General features: G+C 38.5%; 1 protein-coding gene across 2 annotated transcripts in view; it reads left to right on the top strand.

The window, feature by feature from the left end:
• The window catches only part of SEMA3D (semaphorin 3D), a 137929-nt gene that overhangs the window by 5969 nt on the left and 105319 nt on the right, over positions 1-26641 (top strand). The window contains exon 1 of one of the 2 annotated variants that reach the window (XM_088523516.1): positions 5408-5616. The exons of the other annotated variant lie outside the window; for it this stretch is intronic. The gene's annotated coding sequence lies outside the window, so the exon portion shown is untranslated. Of the gene's footprint in view, positions 1-5407; positions 5617-26641 lie in introns of those variants that run through there. 2 annotated transcript variants of the gene reach the window in all.

The raw sequence follows: 26641 nt of genomic DNA, 5'->3' as shown, positions 1-26641 counted from the left end.
AAGCAGAAAGGACATTTCAATGTATTCATCTGTGGAACAGGCAAACCAATTATTGCCTGATCTGCACGTATCTCTGCACATTAACAGTGAAGGCAGCTGTTGTCACCCAGGTGAAAGGTGCTATCTGAGAACAAAACACTGCAAGCCATTAAGCTGCAGGAAGAGATTAATGCAAAGGAACAGAAAAGACTAAGCTAATAAGATATCTTTATTGCCTCCATTCCTTTCCTAACTCCCAAATCTAACACACAATTTTTGTTGTTTGCCAATGGATTTTTTAAATCTGCATGGCTTTGGCTCAGAGTTATAACTTAAGAAAAACATAGCTTCTGGGTGGGATTCCATTAAAATAGCCTTGGGTGAGGTGTTTGATAAAGCTCATGTTAATTACAGGAAAACCATCCAGAGAAGGTGCTTTTTTCCCCCTCTCCCTCTCTCTTTTTTTTGTTTAGTTTTGTACAGGTTACAGTATATTTTCTATTAATACGGTATGCTCTGGAGATGAGGAGTAAACTTGTTCTTTAGCTCTTACATAAAACTGCTGCACTGAGGAGCTGGACAGCCTTGGTGGCAATGATAGGAGGATAAAAAAATTACTGTGCTGCAAAACATTCAAGATATAATGAGCTTCATTTTCCATTGGTGTAAACTAGGAAAGGCTTAATTGAAATTAGCCTAGTGATTTATAATAGTTGCCAAATGCCTTCAGAAGCAGCTAGGAACTCAGGAGCTGTCTGAGGAGATAGATTTTTGTCCTTTATTTCAAAAATACATGCATATATAAAAATATGTGTGTGTATGTATAAATATGCCTATATATATATATGCACACACACACATGTATTTTAAGCATGTATTTTAGCATTTCATATGCTTGCTTTTCTCTGAGGTGACCAGAAGCTGTGGTTTGCAAGAGTATGTCTGACTCCTGTTATAGCTGAGTATTTTGGAGCTGCCTTTCACAGTTTCAGCTCTTCTTCTCTGCGAGTGCTGCCTTGTCAGGGGCTCCACAGAAAGTCCCTGTATGGCTCAGTGGCTGGCGTATCCAAAAGACTTCACTTCTTGGATCAGCTCCTGTTAATATTTTGGTGTTGGTGTTATTGCTTACTGCTTGATACAGACTTAACTACTGAATTAATCATGAGAACAGGGGTTCAACCCTACCTGTTCCTGAGGGAGAGCCCTAAACATGCAGCTTCTGGATGAGGGAGGTTGGGAGATGCTCATTTAGGTTTGGTTTGGGGGAGAACGGAGTGCTCTGTGAGCAAGCTTACCCACCTGGGTTTCCCAAGGAAGATGGGCAGAGCAAAGCAGTGCCTATTTTCTAGATGTCATAAGCACCAAACTGCTTCAGATAACCATGACTTTGGTGTATGTGCACCCAAGAGCTGAAGCCTGTGTGCCAAGGAGTTTTGACTATGTATCAGGCCACGGTAACAGCAAAAAACAGTTTCTTAATGCTGGTCTGGACCTGGATGGCTAAGGGGCTGCTAAGAACATAAATCTCTGTTATGAATGTGATTTTTTTTAGTTAAAACAATATTAATAGACAAGGATGCTTTACATAACTACTGACTGAATCATTGTGGTCTGTTTATCTGGTGTCTTACACAGTATATAATGCTGTCAGAACTGAGGTTTTTCTCAGACCTGAAGAAATCCAAGGTGTTTATTTTAGGACTCAATTTATTATTTTTTTTAACTGAACTCAAAGTAATAAAGGCTTTAAGGCAAAGCTGACTGGGAGTGATATTTGGAAGGCTGGTTCCAGCTAATTGAGGAAAAAATGAGAGAATTGATTCATCCAGCCGTGTTACTAACACTGTCCAGGTTCAAGGGTCTTTTAGGCCCTCTTTGTAGAAGAAAGGGTGCATTTACATCTGCTGTTCCTTGCTGCCTATCTTGTTAAGATGAGGGTCCTGGGTAATATTGTTTGCAACGTATAGATTTATTCTGGAGTTATGACTTTGTGAGTATAGTCTCTAGTGACATATACAAAAAGCAGACATATCATAAAGCTGCCTCATCTAGAAAAAGGTAAAAATAAATCTATAGTGAAGAAATATCTTTCCCAATATGATACCCAGAGTGCATGAACACCTTTCAGTGAAATTAGGCTAGTTTTCTTATGGGAAGAGTTTCCAACTTCAAATAAAATCATTATAGACTGTGCAGGCTGAAGAATGCTTAAACTCACTCACAAAGTATGTGAGGAGGGAAATGATAAACCTCTGTTATTAAGGTATTCCTCTGGAGAGGGAGAAAAGAAAAAGAACAAAAAAGGTAAGACTTTTCAGAGATTTGCACTTTCAGATATAGATCAATATTGTGCTGTGCTAGTAAGTCTGAAACTCCAGTGTATTGTTATATATCATTACTTTACTAAATGGCAGCATGAGCACTAGAATGAAAAAGAAATCAATTTCCTTGATGGTTCTTAAAATCAAACATGGTGGTACTGGGTATATAGAGAAATTACAGTACTTTGACACCCATAGCGATGGCAGCTTTTCTCTCTGTCTCATTATTATTACTATTATTATTATTTATTTTTAATTGTTGTTGTGCAGAAGTGTGTAAGGATGAAGAATAAAATTTAGGCACAAAACACTGCTGAACAGTCAAATAACAGTTTCTGTACCTTTTCACAGCCTGAAAGAAAAGCTGGAAGTTGCACAAGGGAGCAGAGCAAGGAAATTACTGATCTTAGTCCCAAATGTCTGGTTGCATAGAGGGAAGGAGGAGGGAGTGAGGAAAATAAATAAATAAAAGCCAGAGCAGTATTTATTCTGGTTTTGTTTTCTATCTCTGGTTCTTCCACTGTGCTGAGCCCATGCTTTTGCTGCAGCAGTTCTCCAGGTACTTTCAAGCTGCTGTGCGTCCCGTTCTTCCATCGTCTTCCCCTGCTCTTAAATTCTGTCCCCTTCTGCTCCTACAACTTAATGTGCTTTCAGTGCCCCAGTAAAAACTCTAGGCACAGTTATGCTGCCTGCTGTCAAGTTCTAGTGATAGACCAGATGTGGACTCCCCACGGGTGCTGCACGCAGGAGCGATATTGCATGTGTGCTGTTAAGTTGTTAAGAAGGAGACAACTCAGAAATAGGCAGTTTTGGGTTTGGTGTCACATTTTTATGACAATGGTTTAAAAAAGGCCTTTCTTTGTGATGACATTTACACCACTCACCTCACTGGTACATCTCTACTCAGTTCATCTGGGCTGAAATATGAATAGTAATTTTCTTAGTACAGAACAGGGTGTACTTATAATTTTAATCTAGGTTATCACATAGTTTTTGTAATAATATCTGCCTTAATGAGTGACAGGAGGGGAAAAAATCATTTTTGTCCCTTCTGTGCTCTTTTTTTCCTGCAAGCAAAGTAAATGTTCTGAGAAAAACACTTTGGAATATGTTTGGGTTCATTACACTTGCTTTCTGTTCAGGAATTCACATAACACAAAGGAAAGTGGGATCTGACACCTTCAAGATAAAAGTATCAGACTACCTATAAAGTGTTGTTTGAGATTTAAGTGACATTGTGGGAAGGCTAGAATAACTGGGACACAATGACTTTGAGCAGAAGAAGCATTGCTAGCTTTGGTGTAAGCATCATCACAGAATACCAAGGTCCTGCATAATGCCCTTGGGGAAATCTCACAATAGGCTCCTCATTATCCCTGTTGTCTATCTGTTTTCATTCTTTTCTGGCCAAAATAGCACGATGCTTGGAAGGCATGGCCCTTTTAAACTGCTGGCACTCCTCATTCATCCTTCAGCCACACAGGAGCAAAGGTGTGAGCACAAGTGCTTAGGAAAGTTGAAAGGGTGCTGGCAGGGGATGGAGAAACTCCTGCGTGACACCTGTGGAAACAAAGATTCTTGTATATATACTTTCATAGGGTCCTGCAAGGCATTGTGTCCAAATGGACCATGATCCTCAGTCTGTGTGTCCAGTGTTTCTTCCGAATCATACTCTTTTTTTGATCAAATCTATCTAGTTTTGGCAGCCTCTCCTGGTGGAGTATGCTCTGAGTTTCAAACAGGCTGCCTCACGAAAAGCTTCCCAGACTTGGCCTGCCTGCACACCACTGCTGTTGCAGCTGTGGAGGAATCAAGAACTGCTCTTTATTTCCCAAACATGTTCAAGTTGAAGGTGTAGTCTCAGGATGGCAATTCCCTCCCCTCCACCCCTTCTTTCTGGCGTCTTTTCCATCTCCTGCTTTTCTATTAGGCTATAAAAAAGTACCAAAAAGGCACTTGAGTTTTAAGTGATGTTTGTAGAAGAAATATTTGTTTTTCACTCCCTATAGATGGTGGCCAGTGGGATTTTCTTCTCAGTATACAGCTTTTAGGTAATGTGTCCCACTTGTGGCTTACAAAAGACGTCTTGGAAACCCCAATATAGGAAACAACCATGTTTCCTTGTTCTGAACCTGGGTTGTTTAGCAAGAAGCTTCCTCATTTCAGAGTAGGTGTTTGTTTATTTATTAGCTTTTTTCTTCAATATGAAATGATAGGTAAGGCAATTGATGGAAGAGATGTTGGAAAACATGGACAAGCCAAGTTTTATTAAGGGAGTGTCCAAATCTCCTTTCCTTGGTGTCCTCAGATAGTGAGTCTTATCTGGAAAATATGCACTAGTTTACAAACAAGTTACTGGATTCAGTACAAGGGTAACCAGGTAAGTTCTATGGTCTGTTTCATACCAGTAGGTCAAGTGTCTCTCTATTAATCTGCAATGTGAAAAAAACCTTTTCATAATTATTTAAACATCTTGTGTGAAAGAGGAATTTTTCCCTCAAGCTGCCTATATTCTGTGCTTAAAGTTTCTGGAAACAAATGTAAATGGACTTTGACAATTCAAAAGCAATATATTGTGGTTCTGGGTGGTTTAGAGATCAATGATGCTGTCTTGAAAAGGGAAAACTGCACTTATGTAGCACTAGAAAAAAATGTTTTATTCTTGTGATTTGTTTGGATAGTGCGAGACTCATCTCTGTCCCCATGGAAAATTATTTTTCTCTTTCACCTTACCAAAAGCATAAAAAAGACAACCAAACACACAAAAAGATGAGATAAATAGAACTGATTTCATAAAGCATCTCCTCTTACTTTACATTATTGCATGCCACTCTGTGCTGGGATGCCCAGGTAGAGAAGCCCCAGTAAAGTCAGAGGACGGGCTTCTGTTCAGCAGTTTTCCACAAGATTATTCTAAGAAATAGATATCGCCTAATACTGAAGCCTGCTCCAGTCTGATAAGGCTTGTCTACAAGCAGAAGGCAGCATGCTGCTAAGTGCAGAGTGGTGTCTTTACATGAACTCTCTGCATGACCAGTCTCAGGGTATACATACCACGTCTACTTTCAAAGTGAAATAAGCCACTTCTCTAATTAAAAGGCTTCTGATGTACATTTTTATGGGAAGTGACTCATGGTAGTTGGTATGTTGCTAATCTGCTAATCTGCCCTGACTCTCTCCTGTTGAGAATCTTCAAGTGTTTCAATTTTAAAGTCTTCGTCAGTTATTTCTACAAGTTCAGCAAACGGTGTCTCTGCACTGCACTGAGATGCAGAAAGCCCAAATGCTATAGGACCAGGGCTCTGAGCTCATTGGGGTGAGTATAGTATTTTCACTGAACATACATCCTTATATTGATGTCCATGTGTTTATTTGTACCATGGCAACACCTAAAAATCCAACCTGAGATCATGGCCTTCTTTCACTAACTGGTAAATTGATATCTGAGGCAATCTCAGAGAAAAGCAATAAATTGAGAAGGGAGAATTTGAGTCAGATTAGATTTATGAAGAAAAAAAAATAAAGGATTTGAATGTTCATACCTTCTTTGAGTTAAACAAAGAAGAAAACGTGACTGTAAATACTCGAGAAGTTTAATAACAGCAACAAAAAAAAGAAAACAGAGCGTTTTTCCTAAAGTTAGGCTGTCAGCTCAGGAGACCTCATGTTAAATTCGTGATATATGTCCCTGGGCAAGTCATTTATGCTTAGATCCTAGGAAGTTTCTAGAGGCACCCAGCTGCTACTTCTTTGTCTATGTAATTAGTTGTTAGTCAGCTGAGATTGCAAATTACCTAATTAGACAATTAGCTTGCTAAATACCTTTGCAGGTCTGAATCTTGGCATCTGCCTGCCTCAGCTATGTCTGTAAATGGATATAAAACTATACTATATATAGGGGCATGAGAATGATGGATTCAGAATATAGGGACATTTAGAAGTGGTGATAATGTGAGCCATGGAAGTATGCTGAATAGACGTAAAATAAAATAAATCCTACCTTGATTACATTTTACTTGTCTGTAGGTGGTCAGCTAAGCCCCCTCTCCACTGTATTCAGTACAGAGAGATAAGTTGTTCTTAAAGGCAGTGCATTCTACTTGGAGATAGCTATCTAAGGCAGGGGATGAATACATCCCAGCAATGCCCATCTCTTCCACCTTGGAGGGAACCAAGACTGTATTTTAGATGGCTAGAGCTAGGCAAAATGAATGCCTGATTTTAAGGAGGGGGTAAGCTTCTAGTGAGAGGGTCTTCTGAAATGTTTTCTCAAATAACTTGTTTTTTCCTCCTGTTATTCTTTATTAGAAGTCCTTTGTGAAAAAAATTAGCAACGTGATAGAGCTCCCACTCCTTCAAATTCTGTGACACAGCCTTTTCTGTAGACCAGCAACATCCCACAAAATTCCACAGTGCAAGTACTAATAAGAAATATTGTATCTATTAAGACCTATGTGTTCCAAGTTGCATAATACTATATTTGGAAATCTAGGCCTTCGTAACTCGATGTGAGCTGAGCCTTTTTGGAAATCTGTTTCTAATGTTTTTAGCAATATAGTCTCATGCTAGCTGGAACAACGAGTTACCTCTACCTTGTAGCTACCTACTTGACAATGATTGTCACAGAAATTACAATTATGGGCATTGTGAGTTATTTTTTTTTAGTAGGAAAATGAAAATTATACAGGAAGATACTACAAAAATGCTGGGAAATTCCATAGAGCTGCTGGAGGTCCACATGCAAAGAAGGTGTAACATGGTGAGGCTCTGAAGGAAGGTTGAGCAACAAAGACTAGTGAGGGAGACTGAGATGACCCATCCATGCAATTGCACCCATGCAATTGCACAAGTTTGCATTTCAAAGAAAGATGAGCTTAATTAGTTTACCCTCCTGCAGGCGTGACTTAGGATAGAGTCCTCCCTTGTATTATTACATGCATTACCCTGTGGGACAGCAATCTCTCTTTGTGACTAGTTTGCTCTTTTTGCTTTCCACTCTTCAAAGAAAAAAGCTTGCTTTCATGCTTTGTCCCTGTTGTTTTGGAGGGTCCCACCTCCAGCCCTGACAGAGTTCATTTTCACACAGCTGAATGCTCATTTTCCTCAGAACTGCTTGTCACTTGTCTACTTTGCTGGCTCTGCAGGGAAGGAAGGGTGAGAGGGTGAGTCTCTAGTATTCAGGCTCAACTGCTGGCTCAACAACTAGTGAAGAAGCAGGGACAAGTGATCGACCAGCCCCTGTGGCAATAGGGACCTCGTATCAGAGAGACTCTGAATACTTATGATATCAGGACAAGCTTATGATAAAGCATGTCAAAGGATACTGAATTCAGAGCAGCAAAATAATTTTTTATGAATTTTATTTTACTGCTTTTTACTGACTTGAAGACATAGTGCTTCAGGCACTGTATCACTAGGAAATCAGAGATTAGTCGTCCTAAGTTTAGAGGATGATTTAGGCTTCACAGAAGGGATCCAAAAGCTGCAGGAGCCTTTGCCAAGTGTGGAGCACTCCTGACTCACATCCTCTTAGGTAACGGAAGGATATGAAATAAGTCTCACATACAAGACTTTATTTTGCAGGGCTATGAATTTAGGAGCCCACTGCAAGTGTCTCTAGTTATCTCCAATGGCTCAAGATCCGGCTGGTAAGCTGGATGGGAGATATAACCAATCTTTGGTTTCCCAGAGAGCCTAGACATGAACTAGTTGTTACATTACTATGTGCTGGAAGAGCTCAAGGTAGTTCCTGCTGCCAGTTTCCACAGACACCAGATTATTCCTGGGTTCTCTAAACAGTTAAGAGCCTTAATCCTTCCTGTGACTCTAACCCCATGAATTCACATCACAAGTACCTGTTTCAGAGGCACTGAATCACCCTCTGTAAGTACCTATGGATGCCCAATATAGGCAGTGAAAGACAATTCCAAGAGCCCTGTGCTTGAGACACAAGAAGGATGACTCTATACATAAACATTCACAGGGTGAAACCTCGTTCATCCACACCTCACAGCAGGTAGCTGTAAAACACAATATAGGGAACAGAGAGCGAACAGAGAACAGTGGTGGGAACACAAAGCTGCCTATACATAGCAAAATATCTGCTATGCTCTGCCTGTTACTTATTCTATTCATTACTCTGTCACTTTCTGCTCCCTCTGGCTGTTTTATCCATCCAGTGTCATTCATTAAATACTTAAATTATTAAATGCTGGGATGTGGGCCTCTCTCATCCCTCTTCATGGTGTGTGGAGCACTACAGGACCCTGCCCTTGGCTGGGTCTTCCAGGCACTATACCAGTAAAAATAATGCACACAGTTAGATCAGCAATGTAACATCCGACAAGCAAACCACACAGAGACCTAAACAGTCTTTGGTGTTGAATTACTTTACTGTCTAATGTATGGTTCATGTAATAACTTGCTGTAGATTTCTGAGTTAAAACCAGAAGATAGCACACTTAAAGCCTTATATCTCTGTGCTATCTGTGGGGGACTTGGGGGAAGTCTATAATTACTAAAATTGGGAAGTCTGCCAAAGATGATTTACAGGTATGGAGAAGAATTCATCATTTGTGACACTTAGGACTTTTTCAAGTTTATTTTGGAGGTTTTCCAAGATTAATATTAAAACACAATTTTTAAAATGAAGCAATTGGACTACTCTTCATTAATGTTTTCTATGTCTTCTCAGCTCTTGCCCAGGGTGTTGCACCAGCCTACTCTTTCCTGAGACAGCATAGCCTGTTTATGTTGCACCAGGAAGAATCAAATCAAGGGAAACAGCTTATCTTAGTGATATAGACAGCTTTTGAGGTGTGCAAGGGTAATGCATAACAGGAATAGATGTTAATATTATAATTTGTATTGCAGTTATTGTTGTAAGGCTCATTGGGCTCAGAGCCCTGCTAGGCTACATGAGTTAAAGGAATGAAGCATTGTCCTCGGTCACCTTTGAGTTACAGATATAAAGTGACTTGCACTTTCACAGCTGTAAATAGTTGCTGCTTGAAGCTGATTTGATGGGGTTGCTTGGTTGCTTAGTGGTGTTTTGAAAGACTGAAAATGCTCTTAATGAACTCATTCATGTTGCAGAGGATTATTTCACTGTAACAGCAAAGTTTGAACCTACAGCACTTATTCTCAGGCAATTGTTGAAGGAAAATTGATTCCTGTATCCCTTCCAGGCCCTGATCCACTCACTAGAATGACCCTCTTGTGCAAGATCAGAATCACAGAATGGCTGAGTTTGGAAGGGCCTCCTGGAGATCATCTAGTCCACCTTCCCTGCTTAACCAGTGCCACCTAGAGAATGTTGCCCAGGAATATACTCATATGACTTCTGAATTTCTCCATGGAAGGAGACTCCACAACCTCCCCGGATAACCTTTTCCAGTGCTCTGTTATTCTCACCGTAAATATTTTTTTCCCTTATGTTCAGATAAAACTTCCCGTGTTTCAGTTTGTGCTTGTTGCTTCTCATCCTCTCACTGGCCCATTAAAAAGTATCTATGTGGCCCGATCCTCTTTACACCTTCTCTTCAGATACTTATGCACACTGATAAGATTTTCCCACCTCAGTCTTCTTCTCTCCAGGCTGAAAAGGCCCAATTCTGTCAGCTTTTCCTCATATGAGAGGTGTTCCAGTCCCTTAATCATCTTTGCTGGACTTGCTCCAGTAATTCTGTGCCTCTCTTGTACTGGGGAGCCCAGAACTGGATGCAGTACTCCAGAGGTGGCCTCACCAGCTCTGAGTAGACGGAAAGGATCCCTTATCTTGACCTGCTGGCAATGTTCTTCCTAATGCATCCCAGGACAACATTGGCCTTCTTGGTCACAAGGGCATAGCAGTGGGTAATTGTCAACTACTTGTTCATCAGGACCCACCATGTCCTTCTTCACAGAGCTGTTTTCTGGCAGGTCAGCGCCCGGCCTGTACTGGTATCTTCCTACTGGGGCAGCAAATCCAATGGTTAGAGAACTGGGTCCATTTGGGAACCTTGTCTGAGGGTTACAAGTGGAAAGTCTGAGTATCCAACTTAAGCTGGTCACATAGATCCTCTGTTTAATCAATAGTTAGGGTGATACCTCAGGACAGACTCCATCCAAGAATCTAAAGTTGCTGAGATGAATCAGCCCCTGAAATGCCTTTCTCTCTCTAATGACTATAAATGGAAACTAAAAGAATTGACACCTCATTTTTAGATGACTAAATTTAGAAAGGGAGAATCATAGCTTTAAAATCACAGTATTCCTTTAATTCCCTCTCAACTACATTTCCCCACTAGAAGTACATTGGGGGTATTGGTGGCAAGATGAGCTTGGAAAGCAGAATTTCTGATAGCAAACCATAGTCCAAAATATTTACTGTTCACTTAGGTTTCAGTGCTCGGAGGCAGTGAGCTCGGGTGAACCTCTTAATTGGCAACACAGGAGCCTGCTTCCATGCCAGAAGGTTCAGCCAAATAACCTCTGCAGCAGAGTTTTTTTTTTTTTTTTTCCAGCTCCCTTCATCTTTGGAGAAACATGCAGTTGCAGCTTGGAGCACAGTTAGTGTCTCCAGTCTGCTGCTGAACTGGGACAGGTTTCCACACTGCTGGCCAGTGGCTGCTGGAGCTGATATTCCCCACTGATCACTGTTAGAGCTGCAGGAGTGTGTGGTATTTTAGTCTAGGAAAACCACATAGGGTTTGATTTAGGAAGATCATTGCCACAACTGTTGAGCATCTGGGTAGCTCTTTGTTGATGGGAATACAACAGCGTGCTGTGTGCTTTTATGTCACATCACAAATGCCATTAATGAGTAAAGCAAAGACAATCTGATTAAGGAGACCAGAGTGGTTGCCTTTACTTCAAAGAGCTGGACAGGGCCTTTTAAGTTCATAACTGTCTCTGCAGACACAACATTCACAAACAGGAAACTGGGGATAAACGTCTTTATTTTTCTGCTTTCTGTAACACCTGTGTTAGCTTTTTATCGTTTCCCTCCCTCTCCATGGTGCCTTTTCCCTGGAGTGGAACTGGGAGAGGGAGACTTCTCTGCAGCACTGCATGACTGTGCATCAGGACAAACTTTGCCAAGCACTGGGGAGGCGAGAACCCAGCAACAAAGGAAACACATTTCAGCATTTTAACATGTAAATAAGAGATACCAGACTCTCCAGTGTCCGGAGTGCCCTTGTTTTGTTTCTATTTTTGCTAGCTTTTGGGAGGTTCAGCAGCCTGAGAAGTGTCGGTGCTGAGTACCATGGCGATTGTACCATGTACCATGGCTTTCTGCATCAGAGAAATCCATAGCTCCTAATTCCAGACCTTCTCCACTCTAGAAATGTTACTTCAGTTCTCTGGAAGAATTTATAAATGGATGTAGGCACTCAGAATCTCTTGTTTCCATAGCTGCAAATAAAAAGAGAGTTTCTATCTGTGCTCTCAAGAACAGTTAGGCAAATAACACAGAGCAGCAAGAGAAGAGGTAAGCAGCATCATGGTCTCCTTTCATATCATTCACACTCACCCTTTGAGAAAAGAATTCTCAGCAGAATAGTATGCTCAAAATTGAAAAGAAACATCCCCAAGGCTTTTGGAATGGCAAAAAGAAGAGAAGCTGGAGAAGCTCCCCTCTCATGAACTGCTAAAACAAAACAAACAGCTGGATGGCAGAAGGACTGTGCTTTGCCATTAAATATTTTCTGAAACTTTCTTCCAAGATCCATGCTATTATTTGTTTTAGTTTTTCCTTCTCACAAATTTGATTAAAAAAATATTATGTCTTTTGGACATGAAAGGAGCAGACTAGTAGTAAGTATGATCAGTGTTAATCCCTTTTCTGAGCATGTGGCTGAAGAGACCAAGGGGTTCATCACCGATCCTCCTCTAATAACTGAAAAGGTTAATGCCTATTTCCACTCGCCTTTGGCCACTGGAATCCTTCCGTCCTCAGTCCTGCAGATCTGTTATCATCAAGTATTGTACTTAGTTTCTTAAACTGAAAATGAATTCAACCGAAGTTGACTGAAACAGAGGATGATTCCACTAGCAGATCTTCTGGCAGAAGGGAAGAGGTGGTGACATGTGGTATAAGGGCTGTGACAAGTACCGGAGATCAGTGCTGCCCCTCCAAGTGTTAGACTGTAGTCACATTGCTGCCTGTATGGCTTCTGTCTCCACTTATTCCTTTTTTGGGAGCGCATATCTCATGGAAGCTGAACAAAAGATGTCTGTGGAGAAGTAGGTCAAGTTCTGTTCTAAAAGCATATCCCACGAGCAGGATGTTGTAGGACACTTGTAAGCATTGTGGTAGATACCAGCTGCTTACTGTTATTTGAGGATTTGTCCAACTTCAAAGATCTTCACTCAGATTTTCAAAGAATTTCACTTAGAGTTTAGCTATCCACTCCCTAACAAAACTTACCAACTGGTTTGATTTTTCTTTTCTAACTGATGGTCACATTGACCTGATTCTGGCATCTGAATTCACATTATGGATTTTTTTTGCAGGATTTCAGACCATCACATTCTTTCCACTGAAACTACACAGCAAAAGAAAATATGTTTTTAAAATGCCAAAACATGGTGTGGTACTGTTCTGTCTTTCTCTCTGATTAGCTATCTTTCTCCACTAATCACTCTAAGAGCCTATTTTCCTCGTGGGAGCAGAGATTCTCAGGCAGGCCACATGAGACAGATGGGTTGCATCTGTATTTATAAGTTAATAAAGGCCAAGGTACAGAACTGGACTGCAATAACCCATAATGTTTGCTCATATACTTGTTGGCCTGTTTTTGACCCTTGCCAATTGGTACTTTCCTAAGAAGCGCCCTAGCAGGAGTTGAGGGGATGTAGAGGGTTCCCAGAGGGCAGTATGGAGGAGGCCAAGCTTTTTTGAAGGGAAAGAGTTTAGGCATACAGACATAAGCTGTGCCAAACTTCTCTGTATCAGGACCTGCAAATAGCATCTGGCACAATTTAGTTATTGATAGATACAGACTTATCCTTCAGGATCTAGAGATTCAAGTCAGAGCTGCATTGGGGGTGACTGTACCACATTCCTGTAATTACACATGCTTCTCCTCCTCCCACCTTTTGTTTATTTTATCTTTTTAGATGTGAGCTCATCAGGGGAGGTACTGACACTATATATTTGTAGAATATTTAGCCCTGTTCTCCATAGAATTTCAGTGCAAATAAAGGCAGCTGAATCTGGACTTCACTGTTTGTTTAGAGCTTAGAGTGAGTTTCCTGACTATAACTGCACCATAAAGGAAGGAACAAAGAGTAGCTACTTAAAAACAGCAAAACCTTTTCCATTTCAGCCTTGGCTATTTTACTTGCAGGCTTATGTCAGACCCCTAAGGCTGAAAGTATTTCTTTTCTTGTCTTGGCATGAGCAGCACGTGGAATATTTAAGAGAGGAAAAAAAGTCCATATGACGCAGCCCAGAATGAAGCAGCCTTGCCTGTTTTTCTTGATCTGAAGCACTTTATTAGCTGGAGCACAATATGACCTGGATGTCATGGTTTCCATCCCATTTTTGGCCTCTGCACACCAAAGCGGTGCAGGAGCAATCATTTGCTCATGAGCCGGTGGGTGTTTGCTCAAGTTCTTTGCTGTGTAACATTCTCTTGGTGGGACTTTGCTTCAGCCCCTTCTTCTCTGTGAACATCCCAAAAATCACTTTGGCTCGCAGTGAACAAAACTCCGTGATGGTAATAAGAAGCAGTGAGTAAACTGTTCATGTCTTGCACAATACTGCCTTGAACTCTGCTGAAGGGGCCTTATCTGGCAAGGTCAGGACTGTGATGAAGTATAACTTTGGATGGAGAATCTGCTTGAGAGATAGTGTAACCCACTGAGTGATAAGTGCTGACAGACTGGCACCCTGATGTTTGAAGTGCTTTCCCTTGCGGCAGAAGCATGTCTGTGATCCTGCGGTGTTATGGCCAGGCTCTGTCTGTTTTGAAAGCCTATACTTTCTTGACATGGAAACTCAAAAAGATTCAAGCTGAATGTACTTAGCAGAACCCTAAATTTTGGGCCACGGTTTAAGAAGATAAATTTCAAGGATTCTATATGGCCTCTCTAAAAGGCATTTGTAACAATAATCATAAACATATGTCAGTCCATTTACATTATTATTATTATATGTTTACTTTAGTGTTTTTCAAATACTTTACCATTAAGTTATTGTGTGTAGTGCAATAGTTCATAGAGGATAAAAGAACATAAAGTTATGATTTGTAAAGAGGGATAAAACAATAACACTGGGGAAGTTCAATCTTCTAGTGCTTAATGAATTGGGAGCACTTTTCAATATGTCCAGGCAGACTTCCTTGCAGTTCCTCTTCTTCCCTCTTTCTTCCCCATGGGTTAGCTTCTGAGTGCTCTCACCATGGCCACACAGGGAGAGAAACCAAAATATGTGACTGAGATCCACAATAGGAGGCTGAAGATTAAGTGAAATGTCCTAGGACCTCCAGGAAAGAACTGCTTTGCTCCATCCCAAAACTCAGAGACAGAAATGTTATCAGAAGCCAGGCATGGATTGTTTGGCTAACGTGAGGTCTTAAGTAATAGTAAAGATATATTTCAGTTCCTTGAATCAGTTTTCTTCAGTTATATTCAAGATACATACAAACACATATATATAGCTATAACTTCTGTAAATAAAGTGAAAAGCTTGGGAGAAAAAGTAATAATAAAAAAATCTTTCTTTCCTTTAGTTGCTAAACAGGTTCCCCATCCTGTTTCCCTTATCACCAGAATAATAATATTATATCACATCTTTGCAAGATTTCAATAACTGGCATGACAATTCTATCGTTGGTCCTATTTTTTTGACAGCAAGTGATCAGGACTTCTAATTTGGAACACAAAATCTTATGTTCCTTTAAAATAGATAGCATGAGTATGACCCTTAATAATATACAAGGCTAATCAGACCTCTGCTTTACTAATTGAGTGCAGAGGGTATGTCTGCAGAGATAAAAAAGGAAAATACTGTTCTTATTTTGATTAATAAAAATGAAGCACTAACAGACATTTAGATATGTTAATTTTCAGAGATTTGCAGCCATCCTCCCCTCAGTGGGAAGCAATGACAAATCCCTTGCAAGTGCTTTCATTATCAGGCTCCCAAAGGATAGTTGTCTGCACTTTCTTTCCTTCCCACTCTCTAATGTATATGTACTGGGCTGCATTTTTTAAGCATGCAATCAGAAAGCATGTATTCCTCAGGACCTCTGGGTCATTACTGCATAGGGTGGACACAGAATGAGATAAACACAAAGGAAGAAGAAGGCTTTTTTTTTTTTTTTTTTTTAAGAGCTAAGAGTTCAGTAAGACCTAGGAGCCTATTGCTTTTTTTCTGTTTTGTTTTTCTTTTTTTTTTCTTTTTTCTCTCTGCTGCACAGATTTGCCAGGAAGAGGCAAGATCACGTTGTTTGCCATTGCATTCCAGCTAGAGTTCCGTCATTCATAACTTTCCAGTTCTTGACTCTGTAATCTTCATGTTTAATATATCATGGAATCCATTTTGTGTAGCAGGCCATTTTATTTTATTTCTTCTCAAGTGAGAATACTATCCCAGTACTGGCACATGTGCCCAATAGCTAATATGTTTTTCCTTTTTTAGTAATGGCATAACAGACTGTTACTGCTACCATCTGAGAGATTCATTCCTTTACCTCCTGCAGCAGAGGGCCATGCTTAGACATGTCAGGATTTTATAATGTTTCAGCACATGTTCCACAATGAAGTGAATTATGTATGGAGTAACTACACATAAATCTGGAACTGGAGAAATGGAAGCAATTGCTATCAGTATGTATTTGTTACTCTTGGAAGGTTTTATTTGGACTGCTATGGTCAAAAAGAGAAACAAGTAAGGTCTTAGAGATTTTTTTTTCACTCTGTATGACATGTAATACCAAACAGGAATCAGCAGGACTAAGCAACTCAATTATAAAGTTCATATGATTCATTTTTTGGTGGTTCCTATTTTTCTTCATTGGCTTTACATATAGCATTAAGCAAGAAAGCTGCCAATTTGTCAGTTGGCAAGCCTGGTACTTCTCAGGTACCTAAATTGAAATGAGGGAAAATGACCCCAGAGACCTCAAAAACTATTTCTACAGTCATTTTTTAAAGTTCTACTTTCATTCAAATGGTCTGAATAAGCATGTCCTCTAAAGACTCTAAAGAATTCAAAATAGGGTTTAAGAAGATGAAGTTAGTATTTTTGTGCTAATGATCACAAGTTTCATCAGTACTGTAGGATTGCGACCCTTTCTGAACAAATCGGTGCAACTTCACTGAAGTCAGTGGACACATACCAGTATCCCCTAGTGTTTACTCTCTGCATTATGCTGATACAGCTCTAGTGAATATTTTTTTCTTTATTATAAATGTCTGCATCTTTAATAAATTGTCAGGATTGTCAGGACATTCACTGAAAAAAAGCTAACTATTGTGAAAATAATGAAGAAAGAAAATGAGAATTAATAAACACATAATCACTGCAAACTGGAAGCCTCTCTAAGGCATTGATCATCAGTATTTGAGCAAAGTAGATGACCCTTTATGTTACCATCCTTAGAAACTGCATGCTTTCTGGAAACTTGAATGACTTTGAAGGAACTGAACATGGAAAAGAGTGTTACTTCTGTTCATAAGTATTTCTATTCTTATCACTGTATATATTAGATCCAAGTAGAAATTTTTAGAAAATGAAGAAAACATAGCATCCACCCTTAGTGTCAAGTGGGAATTTTAGAAGAGAGGAATGCTTGAGTTTTATTTTTCTAAGTTAAATTCAACTCAAAACTTGCATGCTTACTGCTGTAACACATTTCTCCAGGAGAATCGATTTGCCAGATGGACTCTTCTCATAACACGAGACAGCTATATGCCTTTCCAGAGACCCAGTTCACCTTTGTGAAAACAGAATTAGGCTGTCAGTATGTAGTAGTTTAAAATAAGCTCCATACTTCGATGTGGTGGGTAAGATCACGACTTAGTGGTTTTCAGATCTACACAGGATTTTAAAAGGAATTCATAGGGATTCCTTTGGGGCTTGACCTCATTGACAGTGTTATTGACATAACTCATTTTCTTCACTGTTAAATAATTGAAATCCATTGCTGCATTATTAAATAGCCTCAATGAGCTACAGCTTCTTTCAACCTTTTTTTTTTAATTAAAGAATCACATTTTCCTTTTGGGTGAATTTTGTGAGAACTGTTTTGATCTTTTCAGAAATGATGAAAAAGTATTTGGTATTTCATCTAGGACTAAATGATGCTTTAAAGTGAAGATTATAGGTTTTGGGGGGGGGAAGTGAAAAAGAAGATTTATAGGAATAATTTTGTTTTTCTTTAAGAAGATTTTGTGATTGTTGATACAATTGTGATAAGCTTTAGCAGAACTGAGTTAAAGTAAATCTTCAATGCAGAAAAGGTGATTTGTTGTGCACTGTAACTCTTAATTTATACAGTTGATGACAGACTGCTCATGTTTGTATATTCTACTGAGTGCTTCTGAATAATTACTAACCATATTATGAACATTATTTTGCATTAGGCTTTGTGCTTCTGCAATTAATCATTACTTTGCTGATTTCTTCCTTTTTTTTTTTTAAACTGCTTACACTGTAGGAGAATCTTGGCCCTGCATAACAAAAGATACACTTCAGATTATATTGACTTAGTGTATTGAATATGTTCTCAGAGATATGTCTCAGAATCTATCTAGTTTCACAGTGATAGTTTATAATAAAACTTTTAGTTCCCTGGAGGGCCCTTGCTTTGGCTTTCTAGGAGTGAAAAATGCAACATGATAGATCTGTCTTTGTTTTTTTTCACCTCAGATGAATGGAACAAATGTTCCAGATTTGCCTAAATTATGGTCAACATGGAATCTTTAGAAATTAAACAAGAAAAATGTTGTTTGTTTATTTAGAGGAATTCTGACAGTATTTGGAAGCAACACAAATGCAAGAACAAATGATTATTTAATTATTTTAAGGCTCTAGTATTGTATTTATTGGCCTATTGTTTGTGCTAAATTGAGCTGTTGTCATGACGTTAGTCTTCTTAATACAACACACAAATATGAAGTTAATATCCTGAGAATTTTTTAAAAAGACGCTGCCTTTTCAGATGTTGCCTCTCAGAACAGGCTCTGTTGTAAGAATTGCGTTAGATAATCTTTTGTCTGGGTAGTTATTGTTCCTATGGCCAGTTCACACAGGGTAATCACCTCAGCCCTTTTTCACTTCCAGCTCTATTAAACCTATTTTACCATGTCTGAAGCATTCTTCCCTCTTTGCTAGGTTCTTCAGATTCTTTTCACAAATATGTTCTGCAGCCGCCCAGCTGTGGCACTGTGTAAAGACTCAATGGAGTTGTTAGACCCATAGGTCAAGATCTCCAGTTTGGCTGACAAACCAAATGAACTTGGTTTTCTAGTGAAGAGATACCGGTTCAATAGTCCACTAATAACCAGTTCAACCTTGTTGCTGCAGAGAGCAAGCTATTTACTGGGAGGCAGCATTGCATTTTGGTCTCCCTCAGAGACCATCAGATTTTGTTTTTAATGCGCCAGGTAGTGAAATCAAAGCATGAGGGCTTACAGGCCAACCTGTGATTACCCTCTGTAAATCACAGGTTGGAGATGACTGGGCTGGAAGATGCACTTAAGGTCTGGGCTAGTCTGATGTATGGGACCGGAGGGAAGAGGTTGCATCCATCTTTAGAAACTGTTATTTCCTCCAACTTGGATATTGGACGGGCCAAACACAACTGATTATGTCCTCTAGTTCCTTGCTTGCACTGTGACTTTTAACAGATTAGAACAGGCTTTTGAGAATGACCACAGTACTTTTAATAGTTTGTGTGTCTGTCTATCTCTGGGTGTACCAAGGAGTCATAACTACCTGCCTTGCACCAATAGCCTTCTAAATTAAACATTATTTTAAAAGTGCTTAAAATTAACCTAGATGATCTGAGTCTACTGTGAATAATTCAGATAGTCCACTTTAACATGACAATCTGCCAAGCAGTGGGTATGTATGCTTCTGTTCAACTTCTGCTATTCAAACAGTGATTCTTCTTTCTTTTTTCCTTCTTTTTTTTTTTTTTTTTTTTTTTTTTCCCTCTGGATGTGCCTCCATTTTCGAAGGCAAGGCTAATGAGAGGCAGACCATTCCACCTACACTTTTATTCTTGAGGTGGCCTGGACCTAGACTTTCTCTGTCCTGCTTGACTCAGTGTAAAGGAGTGGTGGTAGTCAACTAGGAGCACACTTGTAGGGTCAGGACCTGGCCCATGTTTTGCTTAGTGAGGCCATTGGCTCGGGAGACTTTGCTCATTTCTTTCTCACATAGACTTTCATATTCCTACACTATTTTTCTGCTCAGTTTTGGAGATCTCTCACTGTGCCTCCTGCCCTCAGAGTTAAGCAATTGCGGTTGTGCTCTGTGTTGAACTCTGCACGACCAGCTAGAGGGATTTCTCAACCGAGGCATCCTGCTGTACCGCACCAGAGCCTGAGACCAATTAGCCTGAGAGCACAATCCAAGACACATGTATTTGGTTCAGCTAATGCTGTTTGTTTGTTGGGTGATCATGTTTTTCTAAGTTTGCACTTCACTCGTGACATGACTGACACTTCAGTAAGGGCTGGTGATGTGTCTCTAGGTATGTCATTATTATTTTAGTGTTTATTTTCCTGATTTTTTTCAAAGATACATCAGCTATAGCAGTGAACATTAGATGACTTTTGTATGAATTGTGAGGATATCCAGAGACTTATAAATTAAATTAAACAAATATGGCCACTAGGTTTTCAAAACAATATGGCATTACCATGACAAAACAAATCATTTTGACTTTCCTAGTCCTTAGTGCACAAGGATGGAATAGGCCTCATTTTTTCCATGTAATGCTATATTTCTACATTGTGACTAGCATTGTTGGATTACTCTTGGGCTTTAAATATGCATGTTTCAAAATAATATATTGAAATATGAATATTTAAACAGTTCTGATCAACTTCACAATGTACATTATTAGCTCATCCACAAAAGACATTTTCATATTTGCTTTGATCCTCTTTGATCTCAGGCAGATAACAACCAGCTTTCAGTAGCCTGTCTTTATAATGTTTCTGTTACAGTGTTCCCATGCCTAGAACTAAATCGGTTTCATTGAAGATACTCAGTGGCCCAAATGACAGAACTTGAATTCCGCATTTGTTGGCTCTCTCATCCTGGCTTTTCTTTTGGCTTGTTTTCAGATTAATATTGTAAAAGTAGATAAGCTTAAAAAAAAAAAAAAAAAAGAACATATATTTCAGCGTATCTAACCCAATAAAATTGCAATGCAGCATCAAAAGAATAAATCTCTGTGTTTAGCAGTGGCCTAAGAAGAATGCCTTTTAAAAAGCCTTGCCTTGCAGAGATTTATATTCCTGTGGGAATGTAAGTGATACCAAGGGCAGCAGCTTCTGAATGCAGCTGCAGATATCATTAAAAGTGATAAGTATTTGAAGGAATTTTGATATTTCAGCCATGCTTAGATGTCAGAGATCTCTTGTGTGAAATACAAAATTATGCCATGTAAAATATAGCTGACCCTTGATTGGTATTTACTGCTTTTTGGAAAAAAAAAATCTTAAATTGCATGCCGGGTTAATATTTAAGAAATAAATTACAGTAAGATATAAGCTCATATTCAGTTGCTGTAAATTGTGATTATTCCCCACAGACAAGATACTGTATATACATACTGTGTATCTGTATATACATACTGTGTGTATCTACATCTGAGCATGTATTCCCTTTCTGTGAGCCTTGCCCCATTTGAGCCTATCTTACCTTTCCTTAGTCTATTATAGTTACAACAACCTTACAGGGCACTGTAAAACTGTTTTTTGCACTGGTAGCTGCAAATGTGCAGACACATTATACAGAATACAGAAAATACATAAGTTCTGTGATTCTGGAATCACATACCACAAAGCAATATGGTGTAGATCCTATCAGTATTTAACACCTCTTTCCTAATAACATGAAAATACCAAAAAAAGCTTTTTTTTTTTTTTTTTTTTTTTAAAGGATTTCTGTATAGAATCTTAGTGTATAAAATTGCTAGGTAGACTGATTTATTGCCTTATGCTTTCACTGATGTGAGGGAGAAGTTAAATGGCAGTCACACACTGAAAAAGCTGCTCAGCAGCCTATTCAGGATTAACCAAAACAGTGAAAGCTGCATCCTGTGCACATGATGATATATTAAGATGATACTGAGAGGTTCCCTGTTTGTTGAATAGCTGAAGTCCCTATTCATCTGTTAGGTTTGTTTTTTTTTAATAACTGAAGCCATATTTTTGCCAAATACGATCTCAAAAGCTCATCTTCCACTTGGAGACGAGGCAGTGGTGTAGGAATGGAGGCAAATTGAGAAGCATCTCTTCTTCTGCCCTTGCAGTTCTCCTAAAGCAAAAACTCTCTAAAGCCACCTGTCAGTGTCTTCTATTAATCTAAAGCTTACACACAACTAAGCTCCCCACAATCCTGCTCCCCACAACTATGCTATTTTTCTCCACCCTCTTTCTCAGAAAATCCAGTTTATTAGTCAGGAAAGCTGCTTTCTTTTCATCTTTGCTGCTGAAAAGGTGTTCAGTACAAACCGCAGCAGTCCTGCCTCTCTGCCATCTGCAAAGCAGGACAACAGCAGTGCCAGACTCTGAATCCCATTTGCTAAATTCCAGCCTTAACTTATTCTGAAATGCTACTGTACCTACTTCATCAGGTATCCATCACTTCCAATGCATTTACATTTTCCAACTCTTATTCCACTGTGTGGAAGCACTGTTTTGACTGTGTGCCTTTGGTAGGAGTTTTCCTAGAATTGAAAATTAAATAATAAAAAGGTGGGGGTGAGATACTGTTTTTCTTCCTGTCATCACAAATAGCTTTACAAAATTTATCTGTTTACCTTCTTGTAAGTTATACCTATTGCTATACCTAGATTTAATGATTTTTTTAATCATTCAATTCAATGGCCTTATCAAGGAATCTGCCATCTGACTATTATCCACCCGAGAAACAGCACGACTTGTGTTGTGCTGCTTTTATTAACACCTTTTTTTTTTTTCCTTTTTTTTTTTCTTTTTTCTTTTGTGTGAAGTCTGAATGGATTCAGGTACTGCAGAAGCTTTGGAGGTAATTTTCAGTTTTTCACCAGTCTCTAATGATTTGTGGATCAAGATTCGAGCACTCTGACTTTGAACAAGTTTTTATTTTTTAAATCATTTCATATTTGGGAATCAGAAAATCATATTGTAATGGATAAAATGTAGAAATTCTGTATATAGGCACATAAAAAGAATCCAAGTATATGAATACGCACACATATATATGCATACATGTATACACAGGTATACATACAATTAAGCATTATAATCAGTTAACAAGTAATCAGAAGTACTACAGTTGTCTGTCTGTCCATATTCTGTAGCTTGCCAGCTTGCCAGATTTCAAGGTAAACATCATTGTTCTCCAGGAACTACTCATTAAATGAAGCACTATGCTGCTGAGAAGTATCTGCTGTCCTTTCATTATTCTCCATTTTAACGAGAGAGTTACTCTGTATAAGAGTTATTTTAATTATGTGTTTTACTGTATGTATGTTTTGGATAATTTTCAATTGCTCAGACAGAACTATAGACAAACACATACATATGTGTGAACACAACATTTTCCCTACTATAATTAGGTATTTTTGGCACTTTGCAATAGCAGGATCAAAGCCAAATTGTAGCTACCTTTGGAAAAATCTTAAAAATAGCTATAATTGAAAAAGGAGGTGCAACTTTTATGTTTAACTTAATGAGATTTTTTTTAAGTGTAATTTTTTCCATCACCTTTTTAATGTTGATGAAAAAAGTCACAGAACTTTTCAAAATATGATTTTTTTTTTCAAAGCACTCTTAAACTCTCGTCAAGACAATAGCAGAATTGTCATTACCTTATTGTGATCCTATATAAATAATAGCTGGTTTGAAACTTGACATTTTGATAGATATCTAGGTAATTAATTAACATTTGAGTATAAATAAGTACATGTAACTAATTTGATTCTTTTAGGATAGTTATGGTATAGTTGACAGTGAGTTAAAACTTTTTATTTCTTTCTTAGTATGAAAAGAGAGGAAGTATTTTTCAATTGGGTTATTGTACCATCATGATAAGTAGCACATTTAGATATTTAATATTCTGCATGATTCGCTATATTGCTAAATAAAGTTATATTCTGACAGGCTTTAACTTAATGTCAGTGCAGTATAACATATAAGCAAGAAGTATATAAAGTGCAATTGTTCTTTAGTATTTATGTTTGTCTAACAGACCACTATAACATAACAAATTCAAATTAGGAATCCCTTTCATGAGCTGTAAATTTTAGGTTTTGACCTACTGACGTGATGAGAGTAAAACATTCTCCAGTGGGAGTAAGATCTTCATTATGTCTTAACTGAAAGTCTAGGAGTCAAGGAAACACATGGCTGGAATAAACAAGTAGCTCCCCCAGCCTGCCATTCTGGCACCAAGAGCGTCAAGACCAGATGTTTCAATGGAAAACATAAATCTTTGCAATTTTACTGCTCTAAATTGCAAGATATTGCTTCTTTCAACACTCACACCTTGAAACATGAAGATTTACAGAAGTTTTAACTTATAGCACAAACCTTAAAATATGTTTTCTAAATTGCTTATCCTAATAATTTTAAAAACAAAACATACTTGAGAGATGTAATCAATTTGCAGAAAAGTAAAACCCTTGCTCTCTCTCCTTCTTTTATTTCTTTTATAATGAGAATTAAAGTTCTGGATATGGGGAAAGTTGGCCATTCCAGTACAACAAAACTGAATTTTGCGGCAATGTCAGAGAGGCAAAGGACCATGTTAGATATGTAAGTGGCCTAGCCACAGAACTGCTGATCCTGGGATGGTTTTCCCATCCCAACTTCTAGTGGTGTTCACGTAGAATGATGTGTGGAAACTCTCTTGCTCTTGTCGAGCCACTGTTGAAACCTGGAAGGTTTCTCTTTCACTAATTTAAACAGTGATTTTGACACCCTCACGTATTTGCCAACCTTGACAAAACCTTCTTTGGCTGAATATGTAAAGCTGGTCCTGGACTCAGACCAAAAAATCAACTCTGAAATACTACATGCCATCCTGGGCATTCATCACAGCAAGACACCCACTGGAGCTGACTGCTGCTACCACATTCTTAATTTTCTCTGACCTTCCAGCCAATCTCTGAATCTGTTATAATAGAAAAATAATGGTATAATGTGCATAAATCCTATAATGGCAAAATAGTTGGAGAGTCTCAACTAAACTGTTATATTTCTGTTTTTTTATAGCCCAGTGGGATCTACTTTTTGGCTAAAAAAAAAAAGAGTACTTCCTTTTTGGAAGGTGGTACTATTAGAGGGGAAGTGAATATGTTGTCACAGTTTCTTGTTGTTATTGGAGGTGGTACATCACACACTGGGTAGTAGACATGCAAAATTGTTTGCCACTTGGTATTATAAACGGGCGATATTGAAAAAGCACAATAGTGACTGCAAGAATACTTGAAAATGGTATTGGGGGTTACCCAACAGAAGAGCCACAGGTTGGCTCAGGAAATCACCTGAGCTGAAAATAAAGGAGTATGATGGATAGAAATATCATATATGCATCCTCCATTCTTATTCTTCCTTTCTCTTACTGCTGAAAACAGAGAGCTTGACAATATGAACTTTTGGCATGAATAAGGACAAACATATTCAGTTGCCTTCTTACTTCGTACTGTTGTTTGAGAGTTTCCTTTGTGGAACAGAAAATGAATGTAGAAAGTGAAGGATACCCAGTACTGTTTTAATGCAGAAAATAGTAATATGTTTAGTGATATGTATTGGTAAAGAAAGGAAACAAAGAGACAACATTCATGTTGAAAGAACCTCAAATATGATTACTTTGTCGACTATTGATTACATATATTTGCAATCTTAGTTTTAGTTGTTCCATTTCAAGCTATATTACTGTGATGAATAGATTTGCAGTTTTGTCAGTGATTTCTCCTGGTAATTTTCAAAGTACACACAGAAGACATTTATGGACATATTTATGCCTTTTAAACCACTACCGTCCTAAGTACTATAAGTTGCACTACAGTATGCATATATTATTAACAAATAAACAAACAAATACAACAATCAACTGTAGCAACTGTATGTGCCAAAAATACATATCCTTTTTCAGAGAGGAGATCATTATTGGAAACAATTAAAAGAGAAATGGTCAACTCATAGTTCATGAGCCAATTCAATGACTCATAAAATTGAAATTTTTTATTATGCACATAAGGCATTTGTTTTAATCTTGTTTTCACCATTCGTCTTATCCATTGTTGGGATTGGCCTTGCATGTTGGATTCTTATCTTTTTATTGTTTTGTATTTTTTAATGTTTACACAGGCACTGCTGAAAAACAAGAATGTTACTGAGGTGCCTCAGAAGGGAGGTGCCAAGGTTTCAGTGGATTTGTTGAACTGACTCATTCTGCATGTCCTAACTGACAGAGTTGGGTTATAACTTCTCAGTGTCACTGGAAACAGTCAACTTTCTTATCATCCATAAAATTTAAGTTTGCCTCTGACAGAATCATTGTTGCACAAGAAAATGTCTGTGGGTATTGTTATTATTATTAGTATAATGAGCATTAATGATGATGGTGAAAATCACATCTGTACTTACTCCTCCAGATGTGTCTGCTTGGTATGAAGAACAAAATTCTGCTTCGATGTTTTCCTTTGTTCATGTTAACATTTTGGCAGACTTTATCTGCCACGGATTTCTAGCACCCATTTGAAATAGCTGCTTGTTACAGTGATTATAATCTACTAGTATACAGATACTCTGGAACCTGTCAAGAAAAATGCTGAGGGAAGGTATTTCCTTCTCCATAGTTTCTATAAATTCCATCAGACAGAACAGCCACTTCCCAGTTTATTAATGGTATGAGACCATAGGAATTTAGCAATATTGTTCTTGGTAAAAATTGTTAGTCATCTGTCTATTTCCTAGATTAAATCTTTCAGTCGTTTCTATCATTGATAGCCCTCCTGTCATCATATGTCTCAATCACTAGCAAATATCTGGAATAATAAGACAAAGAGTTTGCATGTATGAACCTTTTTTTTGCACTGCCCTAGAAGGGGACCTGTGAGGTCTTTCCCTGTGTTGCACATTACGCAGGACCAAGTTTCAGTTAGCTGTTTCTGAGCTGC

The sequence above is a fragment of the Tinamus guttatus genome, unplaced genomic scaffold (assembly GCF_059628265.1).
Source record: "Tinamus guttatus ecotype Peru unplaced genomic scaffold, ASM5962826v1 Tinamus_guttatus_pri_ptg000193l, whole genome shotgun sequence".
NCBI lineage: Eukaryota > Metazoa > Chordata > Aves > Tinamiformes > Tinamidae > Tinamus > Tinamus guttatus.
Note: the sequence above shows the minus strand (reverse complement) of the source record. Positions and strands in the feature narration are given on the sequence as shown.